Genomic DNA, 12,279 nt, shown 5'->3' with positions numbered 1-12,279 from the left:
AGCTCTGCTCTGCAGCCCCTGGCTGGCCCAGGGCTCTGCTCTGCAGCCCCTGACTGGCCCAGGGCTCTGCTCTGCAGCCCCTCAGTGGCACAGCTGCCCTGGGCTCTGCCACAGCTGTGGCATGAAGCAGGCAGCACACAGAGCTCCAGCTGCACATCCCAAACTGCCCAGACTGTTCAGCTTGGCCTCCTGCTCGACTGTGACCAATGGCTCTGCTGACCTCACCCCCCCTAATGGACTACCAGGACTCACAGGGCACTCAGCCTTCATCTGGAGATGGTGAATTCGCCTTTCACCCTGATGGTCCTTTAGCCTTTGTCTCCCAGCTCACTGTTCCTTTATCCCTTCCCATTTTCCCCTGGCTGCTGTCACTTCCTGCTGGTAGAAGCAGCCTTTAATTTCCATTCCAGAATTGGCAGGGGCTTTTGACTCCAGATTTGCAGAGGCTTCAGTTTCTAGAACCTTAACTCATTGTTCACTGGTTGTTGGAATTGTATTTTGTCTTTTCTTATCTTTTGGCCCATCTTCATTAATACCTTGCATTAATGAAGTAATGGACAAATACTATTAATCTTTCAATTAATGTGTTATTATTCCACAAAAAAAGCATGATCACACATTTATAAGGATTATATTTACTTATATTTTATATAAAAATAGAGAATTACAAATAGCACACATAAAATATGATTAATGTAGCCATAAAGAATTTCTTTGCTTTGCCAATTCCTGATGGAAAAGAGATTCAATCAGGCTGAGACTGTAGTAACCTCACCTACAAATTTAAGACTGACTTGGTGGTAGGAGATTACTTTTTATGGGATCACTTGGGATTAGGTAGCATCTTGAATACATTGTCAGGCTGTACCAGAAACCAATTTAGCACAGCTCTATTTGTTCTTCAGCTTCTACTCGAAGTTTAACTTGCACATGCCTCAATCTTGAAATTATTTTAAATGCTTCTATTAAAAACATATGAGAGCGAGGCACAGCCGACCGCTGAATGACTTCCCTGAGACATGTCCTAAGTGCTGGGATTCCTGAGCAGCTTCCAGGCTGTTCTAAGGAAAACACACAGCTCCTCTCTACAGCACACATCCCCCTTGGCCTCTGCACCTGTGTGGTCTGGAAGGCCAAGATCACAGAATGCAATGGCTCTGGTCTTCCCAATTTTTCTCTGCTCAGTGCTTTAAAGCAGTTAAATAGTGGGGGTTTTCTTCACATTTTTAATTCTATGTTGCTTCTCATATGCTTGGGCCCCTCCCCAGCAGCCAGAGTAACTTCTTAGCCTTGGCATTTTCAGTGCATGTCTGGAATTCTGGCATGGAGCAGTGAATTTGGACCCTAATAGTCCTTGTATGCTGCAGTTGTTGATTTGGACATAATTGCTTCTTGCCTTTTCTCCTTCAGTTGTGTATTTGTATCAAAATTAAGAATCCTGCTGGATATTTTTAGTGCAGGTTCCATGGACTTTGGCTTTTTAAAAAAGCATTTAGATGGGGGACTCTGAGTTCTTCATTAGGCAGTGCATTGTCTGTACAGTTGCCACACATTAAAGGAGCTGGAATAACAGTGGTGCAATATCCAGTTTCACCCGAATGAGGTTGTTGAGCAGGATCCAGGTCTGCATCCACAGAAGGCAAGCACAGTATTTAAACAGAAACAAAGCCTTCGATTTATTTCATTATTTACTAAGTGCTGCCATGGTGCTCAGTGCTACATAAACATTCCCTGCCCTGGGTTATTAATACTACCAGGCACAAGCTGGTTCAAGGCTCAAAACACCTTACATGAGGTGTTCCCAGGACAAGAGCTTTAAGGACAAGCTAAAAGGACAAGGTATCCGTAGAGGAATCCTGTTAATGAAATCTCAGGCTTCAAAATAGCTGTGTGTTCCAATAAGAAGAAACTCACATTTGAGGACCCAGCTCTCCACCCATCCCACATAACTCCCCCTCACTGACTATTGCTGTAACACAGTCCTGCCCTGTTGATGCCAGTCTGGCCTTTCCTTTGTATGACAAGGAACATCCACCCCTCCAACAAATACAGAGAACTAGTAGGAGATCGGATTTTGGAGCTTACACTGCATAATGATCCCCTAATTAGGGAGAATGAGAAGGTTTGGGTCGTCAGGCTGCACAGCTGGGGAGTCACTGCAGGGTCCCCAGCATGTGTCACCAGTAGGTGGGCAGTAAAATGGAAAATGTTGCTCTGGAGGAAAGAAAGGACTGTTAAAGGACATGTCTTTAACTCTCATGAAAGGACTAAAGGAGACAAGCTACTTGGAGGCACCCCTCAGAAAACAAAGGAGTATTTATTTTACTTCAAGATAACTTAAATGCATTATAAATTTTTGAGAAAGGCTGGGAAAAGTGATCTTAAACACATCAGGTTGAAATAACCCCAAAGGTATACAATTCCTTGATAAAAACATCAATGAGTATTAAGAAAATGATGTATGCATGCTTAGTTCAGTGAAGATTACATCTTATGTAAGGCCACTTAAAAGACAGAGCTCTCTCAAGAATTACAAATTATTTGGGGCCCATGAAAATCATCCATGAAAATTAAAACATTAAAGACAAATCCACAAAGCTGTAAGTTCTGCTGGCATGGAAAGCAATCATTATAAATCTGAACAAGGAATCACACAAGAAATTGTAAGAAATGACTATGAGAGATTTCAGTACTAGCTATTTTTGTCTTTTGAAATGCTTTTCATTTCAAAAAGTCATTAGCACTTGTGCTCAGCCAAAACTTGCTCATAAGACTAAGCAGGATTTCTTAACATAAACTGTCCTTAAAAGGACACCGTCAGCTTCCAAATAGCCTGTTTCTAAGACTAATTTAAAAGTTGTTTCAGTACATGAATCCCTGGGGTGATGCCTGTCCTTTTATCACAGAATTTTTTTTCTCTCTGGTGCTTTACCTTGCCCTTTTGCAGCATCAAAGACACCACATAAGCTCAGGGAACCAAAAAATAGGGAGGTGAAACTGAGAGCCTGGAAAGCACTGTAAAAAGCTGAAAACAAGCCAGAGGAGCTAAACAAAGAACTGAAAAGATGTATCTCCTTTTATTAATTTTCAGTTCCAGATATTGTTTGGAAAAGAGACAAAAATATCAGACAGTTACATCCCTGTATTTTAAAGTTTAATTACAGCAAATACTGCAATTAAAAAGTGGAAAGATGGACAAAATTAAAATTCTCTTCTGATATTAAAATGACTTTGAAAAAGAATATTTCTTGAAAGAAAAAATTCAGCCAAAGCAAGAGTTCAGCATGTTGTAGAACAGCCATACAATAGAGTTCCTCTATCCTGGAACTTTAAACCAGAAGTTTATTATATATATAATGATCCAGTGTCATGATAGAGGTGATAGTTCAGTGGGTACTGATGGGCAAACGAGGAGAGGAGTCCCTCAGATCATCAGACAAGAGTTATACAACTCTTTAATGCATTTTATAATGTTACATTTGTGTCAGCAGCTCTGTCCTGCCAGTGGGATTTGTATAGCTGGGCCCTTCCTCTTGCTGAGACCCTGAATGACAGCAACAAGAATCTTTCCCTAAGGCTGGCACTGCAAGGCTGGAGCCTGAGCTGGTGGAACAAGGGAGCAGTTGAACAGGAAGGGAAGTTCTCTAAGGCTAAAGGTCTAGAGTTTAAACCACACTGCTTCTGCCAGGTTTATCTCAGTACTACCCATATAATTAGTACCACTCAGGAAAAAAACTCCCTTGACTTTCTGATTCTAGCTATTCTATCATTTGGCCTGGAGTGTGACAAGGACAATGGTGTGTTTATGCAACTTTTGGTGATGACTTCTTGGGAAGTTATTTGCAAAGATGGAAAAACCCTCACTCTTCCTGCTCATTGGAATAGACTAGATGCCAGAAATTTTGTGACTGACTAGACAGAAACTTGTTCAACTGGACCTGTGCAATAAGAAGTATCAACTATTATCATGTGCTGATAAATAGGAATTCACACCATTAAAATACCAGCCAAGAATCTGTTCCTAAGAGAGTGGAAGGCAGAGACGGTGAAGAGGTACAACTGCAGACAGTGGGGTGGATAATCTGCAGTGTAATCCTCTTCCTTTTCCTCACCTCTTTTTAGCAGCTCCCTTGTCAGATTCCAAGCGCTGTTGCCCCTCTGAAATGAACCTGAATCCAACTGAAACTTTTGGGTTTTCTTACCTTCTACATTGGCTTGAGAAGGGATGAAAGGAGAGCCCTGACAAATAGCCACAGTGAGCCTTGGCCAGTTCAGTGCCAGCTTTCCTCCAGATGAAGAGCTCTGGAGCTGGTAATCCAGATCATCCATGCAAAATGAATTCCATGCATAAATGAGCATGCATATGAGCTGTCATTATAGGCTCCTACCATGTAACTTCAGCTGCCTAACGTTGAACACCCAGCAGGCAAAAGCCCCGTTGGAGGTGCTGTGTCTCCTGCTGACTCAGCAGGATGACAAACCTCCTCACTGGTGCCTACAGCCAGCCTGGCCATGCTCCCCCTCCCACTGTGCCTATCCCTCCCTAGGCAGTTTTCCATATACAGCAGGCAACTCACATGCTACATACACACCACTCCTGGTGCCTGCTGCTATCTTACAGACTATTATAAAATAGTTATACGGAAATGGCAGAGCTTCTTAAAGAGACAGCCTGCTAAATCTTGGGATAAACCCCTTCTTTCTCCTTTGCTTTCTTCTTTCCATTTATCTTCTCAGCTGTTCTTGTCCAGCATTTGGCACTGCTGTAAAAGTTGTAATGCCAGAGGGTTTAAAAAAATAATGCAACCTTCTCCTGTGTTTTATATAGGTCCATTAATGAAGACCAGAACTTTTTATCCTCCAACAGCAAAGAGTTAATATCCTTGAGATATTCTACTGTTCTACATCTGTAAAAAGAAGCCAAAGCAAACCTAAAAGAATTTAGTATGGAAAACATATTCCAGCTCCAACGACACACTGGGGTTTTGTTTAGGTTTCTTTATTACGATGAGTCACAGTATGTAAACCTCACATGCAGTTACTGAAGTCATGTGTCTGCCTTATTTTAGCTTCAAAAACAGCAGCAATGCCAACATCTTTTGCTGCCTTTGAGACTTGAAAAGTCCTGAAAGCCAACAATGTTATGGTCCCCTTGTAAGCACTGTGTTGCTTTTTCACGCTTTGGCTAGAAAATAAAGGGGATGATTCTCCAAGTGAGCCTTCTGCACTTTAGGTGATCCTTTCAGGACCCTGGAATTGGTAATGCTGGCTGGACTCTGCTGCTGTCAGAAATGGAGGCATCCCCTTTTGGGATGGTCTGACAAAAGGACGTCTCATTCTCTGTCTCTCCTCAAGCAGAAGTGAGCCATGCACAGGTGAAATCAGCAGCGTTGTTAGTGCTGAACTTCCACTGCTACTTTCATTACTGGAGTTGTTCCAATTAGAAGTTCAATTAGGGTGAGTGGAGTCCAAAACCAGCTGCCCACCCCTCTTTCAGCAGAAGGCTAAAACTGAGCAGAGAGGTTCCCACTGTTGCCATTCCCCAGGTGAGTCTCGTGCAGTGCAGCTCTCCAGTCCCATTCACAGAGAGCCAGCAGATTCCCCTGGCTCACTGGGTGCAGGGCCCATCCTTGCAGGTATAAAAGGACAGCATGCAGTCATCTATATAAAGAATGTTCTTCAGATGGGTTACGTATAAACTGCCTGATGGCAAGGGTATCAAATGAAGGTCGAACATCAGAGACCTTTAGGCTATTACGAAATATGACTCATGGATTAGTTAACTGCCTGTCAGATTTTCCATTATGAAATTTAACCACAGCCCATATCTGCACAGCAGCAACACCTGCAGAAGTGCAAACAAACAAGTGGTTATATATGCACTTGCACTGAGATGGGTCAGCAGATGCTATAGTACCAAAAGAACCTTTTTCCTTATTAATGAACTATTAGCTAAGGAACAAGAATGAGAGAAGGAGGACAAAATGCTGTGGGAGTAAAGAAAACATTGTTTTGAAGTTCCTATTTGCCAAAGAATCTGTAAGATAAATCTTTACAGTTCAACTGTATCAGAAGAATCAAGATAAAAATTCCCCTCTGCAGAATATCATTACTATAGCCATGATGAATATCTGTGCTTCCTAATCCAAGCATTTGCTCTTCATGAGCAGAAGTAAAAAAGCAACTATTCCTGTTCTAGGAAATTATTATTTAGACTCTAAACTAAAAAAGAGGAGTGTAATAAATTTTATTTCTGAAAATCAGTGAAGATATTTAGCCATTTGGTGGAAGACCCTCATCATTCTCTCAGCTGGCTGTTTGGAAGAAGATGTGCTCTGAAGGTTCAGCATGGGAAGTGGGGCTTTTGACCTGTGTGTCACTGGTTTGACTCTACAGGCGAGAGAGACTCAGCTAACCTAATTTTAGATGTCTACAATGTCTATCAATACATCTGAGTCTGCTGCGCTGTAGGCAATTTAAAGGTATGTCTTATCTGATCTATTTTAAATATCTACCTTAGGATGAGAAGATGCATGACCTCAGTGTCTTTTTCTTGCTGTGGCTATATCAGGGGCCTGAGGTGACTGGCTTGGCTGAAGAGCCTTCCATGTGGCCAGAGATGAACCCTGACTGAATGCTCTGCCCCCACAAGGCCAGTAGTTTATGTGGAATGAGTTGGTTAACACAGTTCCTTGCTATTGCAATGGTTTTTGCATATCACAAAGCCACCACCACATCTGGCACAAATGAATGCTAGCAGGCTGAAACAGCCTGGAGGCTACTGATTAAAGAGGAAACCTGAACCACTTTGATGGATTTCATCATTACATCCTATTCTTGCCTCTAGAGATGTTCCAGATCACAAGGTAGGCATGGAGCTCTCACTCCTCCTACCACTGTGGCATCTAATCTGTTAAGACATAAGTCTCCATTTCCATGCCTGTCAGTCCAGCTCATTTCATGAACACTACATTCATTTAAATGCTAAACTGCTGCTCTACAAAATGTTCAGAAGACATAAACTGGAAAGCACAATGAGAAACAATTCAGTCTCAAGAAGCAAAATCTGAAGTGGGGTAAAATAGCAGCATACAAATACATAAAAAGCAACTGCAAAGAGGAAGGAAATAAACTATTCTTCCTGTTTACTATGGACACTTAAATTACTCTATGGTGAGGTGACATACAACAAGCTGTGCAGCCACTTCTCACAGCTGAAGAGCAGCATTTTTCCATCTTTTAGGCAATGGGGAAGCCACCAGGAGCTGCTGTCTCACAGAGAGGCAGCAGCAGCAGCTCCTACCTCACTGCAGGCGCTGAGCTGCCTGCCTTGGCGAGGGGTGGGAGGGTTACAGCTCCACTGTGTCCGTGGGTGTCTGAAAGGAGCCAGGAGCCCATGGCTTACTGAGCATCTTTTCAGCCTCAGCATGAAGCAGGGGTTCCTTCCTCACAGCTGAGGAGCAGTGGCTGTGGTGCTGTGACAGCATCCTGGGGCCCTGTCCCTTAGGAGAAGTCAGTCAGGGTTGGGAGCCCTGCCCCAGGGAGAACGGAGTTGGTGTCCTGGTATTGTTTTGGGGATGTGGTTGGTATTCTGGAGATCCACTCTGATGAGCATCCACCCAGAGTGGATGGATATACTTAGTCTTAAGGCATTCTGATGGACTAGATGTCTCCAAAACCCTTTATCTTTAATTATTTAAGTGGAAATGTTGCAATATGCACACCGAAGCCTGAGCTAAGCCTCTTACAGGGGAGTGGGCCAGAGCTCCAGCTGTGTGACCTGCAATGCTGACCAAAACCAGCAAGAGGGACAGGGTGGCCTTTGAAGACCCTTTGAAGGAAAAGAGAGACTTTTCTCCTGACAATAAATTTTTCAATAAAACCTGCCTTTCAGATGGCAGGTTCTTTCTCTGCTGCCATCTGAGAGATTATGCTTCTAGGTGCTCCTCTTTACTACTCCTTGTTCATCTACAGGAAATACTACATGGTACAAACAAGGTAGAAAACATTAGGAGAGGTGGGGATGAAGGGGGAAGGGGAAGAAAGTGATTTAATTTAAAATAAAAACAGAAACAAAATAGGTTTCACTCAGCCATATTCATATTCTCACACTCACAAGAGCAGCAGCAGGCACCAGGCCAGCATGTTTAAGTCATTTCACCAAAAATCCAGGCAACATGAAGTTTCTGCCCAGGTAATGTGTCCAGGATCTGTGTGATGCCATAGAGAACACAAGGGATACCAGCTCTGAAGTCCTGGATTATTCTTGGATTAGTGACTATACACAGGGTATGGATATCATTTTGTAGCTCTTTGGAACTATCAGTATCTCCACCTGCTCAGCTCTGGCAGTCATCAGGACTAATCACGGTTTTTTCCAGATCCGAATCTGGAAAAATATGTCTCTGAGAGATAGCAGGTTGATGCCCTGTGGTCTTGATGACCTGCTAACCTAGTGACATTAACTCAGGTCACCAAGCTTTGTATTACAAGTCCCTACACCACTCCCATTTCCTTGCTGGTGATCCTTCCCCTGACAAGTGACAGAACCAACACTGCAGCAAACAGCAAGGAAAATAGGAAGAGGGACCTTCTTCCCCCTTTCTCCTGAAGACCAGTGTTGGGTTTGCTTCATGGGCTTCATGGTCTGTCCTTTCAGTTCCAGGCAGGGCTGTGGGGAGCTGGGGGTGTCCCCAGGACCCTGACAATCCCACAGGCATTTCTGAGCTGTCAGAGTTACCCTCACTTAATGAGGGCAACACTGGGCATTCCTCATATGGCTGAGGCCACTCTCTTAACCCAAGCACTCCTGGCAGCTGCACCACATTGCACAACCACCATCTGCAAAGGTCAGACCTTGCCAGGTGCTCACAGCTGGCAGCTGAAGTCAAACCCCTGCGCAGCAGAGGGGAGAGCACTGGCAAGTGGTACTTGGTCAGTGACGCTCTGAAGGGCTTTCAAAGAAGACTCTAATGTTACATTTATGTTACACAACATAAAAGTTACACTTGGTATTTAGAAATGGTAATTAGAATAGGCTTAGAGAAACTGAAATGAGAAACTTTAGTGCCTCCTTCAAAGTATAACTGATGCTGATTAATGTAGGAGCCATCTTGACTAGGTGCCTATTTTGATTTAGGCAATTAAGAGCCTACTAGTTCAAACCAGTTTGCAATGAGAATGTGAATCCAAGATTTACTGATGTGCTGCTTTCCTTTCTTCTTGCTGCTATAAGTCTCTCTTCCTTTGTCTTCATCTTCTCTTCTTTGGGCTTGCCTACAAGAAAAAGGCACACTCATAAAATTACAATCTACTTGTAAACCAATAGTTAACTCCAGGCATTCATTCAAAGAGAGGCATTAGATGGATACTCATGAATTTGCTGTATTGAACAACATCATACTGTAATTTTTTTTTTTTTTTTTTTTTTTTTTTTTTTTTTGCAAAGGACTCAGTTTTGAATACCTACATGAACAGAGTAGAAGGAAATGCCTTGCACAGAGGCAGCAGTCCCTGCTTCTGCCCTGTGAGTGCTGTGGATTGGGCTGTCCTGGCAGGAAAAAGGCTGCAGTGACAGCAGCAGTCACCTGGTGTTGTACTAACTCTGTTCAGCAGACTGTGGCTCCTGCAGATGTCAAAACCATGCTTCCAGCCTTTCTTCCCTCTTGGAGGTTACAATCTGCAGAAGGAGCTGCTGGACTATGTTCATTCTGATGTAGGAAAACTTACTGTTTTGCAAGTTCTTCCTGTTCCTAATTGACCTCATCTAACCTGAAATAAGCCATTTGTATTCCTGCAGAGGAATACCAGGGAGTCCACATGGCCTTCTGCCCAGGTTTAACGTAATTTCTTTAAAGCAAACTGCAAATTAATAGTAGTGTAACTTTCCTGTGCAGGCAAGCCCTTAATCTAATTGGAACACGGAAAACAGCATTTGGGAAGACAGAGCAGTGCATAAACTTGGAGAATGAAAGAGGAAAGCAACATAATTTGGAGTCCAGTAGGGATGATGGAGAAACTTGAATGCAGAGAAATAAAAATTATTAAGGTTTTTAAAATCCAAGCTAGCAAGAAATCTAGGGACATGAAAAAATAGAGCCCAACTCAGAAATTTTCAATGTTCAGAGAATTGCCATGTTCTCTCCATTCATTCTTCCACTCAGGACAACAACCCTTGTCCTTTTAGTCAAAAAACATTCTCTTGTCCATCCCCTAAAAGTCTGAGGCCACATTCAGGGCCTCATTTTCCCCTGTGTCTGATCTTCACATAACAAGAATGAGAACAAAACTATGCTTGTACTTCCTCAGTTCCCACAGAAGCCTGTGACTACTTGATCTTGCCACTAAACCATTACAGAACATAAAAACAGGACTTCATTACAGAAAGAAAAAGAGAGAGAGAGAAGCCTTGAGTGCTGCCTCAGATAAGGACTAGTGTATTTAGAAGTGACTAAATCTTTTGTGTGTATCCTTGCTCTAGAGTCATAGCTTATAAAACTTCCTGATTCTGCCTCTCAGCTAAGAGTCCCTGCTTTCTGTAAACAGTCTTTTGTGGTTTTTCAGGACAAGATGAGAATTTCTTTGAAGCTTGAAAACAAACTCCATGCATCTCTTCAGAGAATCATCATGAATCTGCTCTTCACTAAACCCCCTCCAAGCAGTTGTGTGCATTCTACCTACCAGTCTGGGAACATGAAGAGACCAGGGACAGGGAGCCAGCAAGGCTTGGGTGGCAGCAGAGTGGCCTAAGGACAGAGCAGCTCTTAATCAGATTGCCTTTTAATTCTTCACGTGAGCTAAAGGCATTATGTGCTAAGACTGAGGATAGAGGTGTACTCAGCAAAGGCTGAATGATAGAACAAAATGTTGCAGCATAGGGAAGTATTTTGCAAATATTCTGTCAAATGCTGTCCAGGCAGTTTAGTAATCACTGGCAATGCCAGTGAGAGGAACCCTTGGCTTCAGTGCAGTGGCTTTGCCCTGCACATTGAGTAAGATTCTGCCTTTTGATGCCTAAAAATGTCCACAGAAATTTGGGAACTGATCAGATGGAGCACATGGAAATCATGCTGCTAAAGACGGATTTCTGATATTAAAGAGAGATATTCACTGCTAATTAAAACTGTTTCCAAATCCCTTTGCTAATTTGTGTCTGGACAATATTAAATTTGTGTTTTGATTGCCCTGCCATCTTACAGCATGAAAGACTCACAAAAATATGATATGGGGTCTTAGCCTCATAGGCAGCTGTGTTGAACAAGAAACAGTTCTTCACTACTGCAACCTGAGAATTCTGTCCATGGTAGGATTAATTTTTTATCACACTCTGGATGTCTGAGTTGCTTTACCATTAGTAAAAAACCTCCTTTCCTTAGAAATGAGTCCACAGTTGTGTACAGTGAGAAACCTGCTTGTTAAGATGGCCAGTAGCATAGCACCTGTTGATAGTTTCCAAACAGATAAGGAAACTCACGTACACAAGGTCAGTGTTCGTCAGCACTGGGTAAAAACAATGTAAAAGTCAGATATAACTTCATAAACACACTGACTTCACACACAGATACATGACTTGGTGGCAGTGGGTCATACTGGCCTCCTAAGGCAAACTCCTCAAGACTCAGAAAACATTTCTGGCTGTTTTGGGGCTATCAGAGTAGCCTTTCAGAACGCCTGCCACGAGGGGCTCTGCAGGTGAAGGAATGCCAGATTTGGGAATTTGCTGAGATTTAAGAATTGATTGTCCAAGCACCCAGCAATGTCAGGTTTTGAGGAGTTTTGGTTGAGGCCATTGGCAAAAACTTGCTGAGTTTAAAGTGAGCAGGGCTTGTGAGGACTCTGGTGTTGACTCAAGTGCTCATGAGCTGCTCAGCTTCCTCCAGGGAATTGTATCTGAGTCAGCTGTGGGAGAATTAAAAGTGAAACTGAGAATAGTCCTGCCTAGTGCAGATGGCAACTCAGAGGGAAAACTGCCTTTCCCAAGAACTGACTTCCCTGACTGCAGGATCAGCGTTTAAATCACTATGATACTTCTAAAACCTGCACAGCCAAGGATTAATTAATGTCATTTTCTAGTGCATATGAATTATCACAAACAATGCCCTTGTTTGTAAAACACTGCAGACCTTGCAAGGATGTAAAGGGAACTGGAGAATTGTTAAGAATTTAGAATTACCTACAAAGTTGTAAGAAGAAATTTGCTTTCAAAAAACCCAAAATTTGGGCCTACATCCAGTAATAGCATCTTAAAAAAAAAAACCCAGAAACTTTTTCCTTTTAACT

This window comes from Oenanthe melanoleuca, unplaced genomic scaffold (genome assembly GCF_029582105.1).
Source record: "Oenanthe melanoleuca isolate GR-GAL-2019-014 unplaced genomic scaffold, OMel1.0 S033, whole genome shotgun sequence".
NCBI classification, from domain to species: Eukaryota; Metazoa; Chordata; class Aves; order Passeriformes; family Muscicapidae; genus Oenanthe; species Oenanthe melanoleuca.
This window is presented reverse-complemented; position numbering follows the sequence as displayed.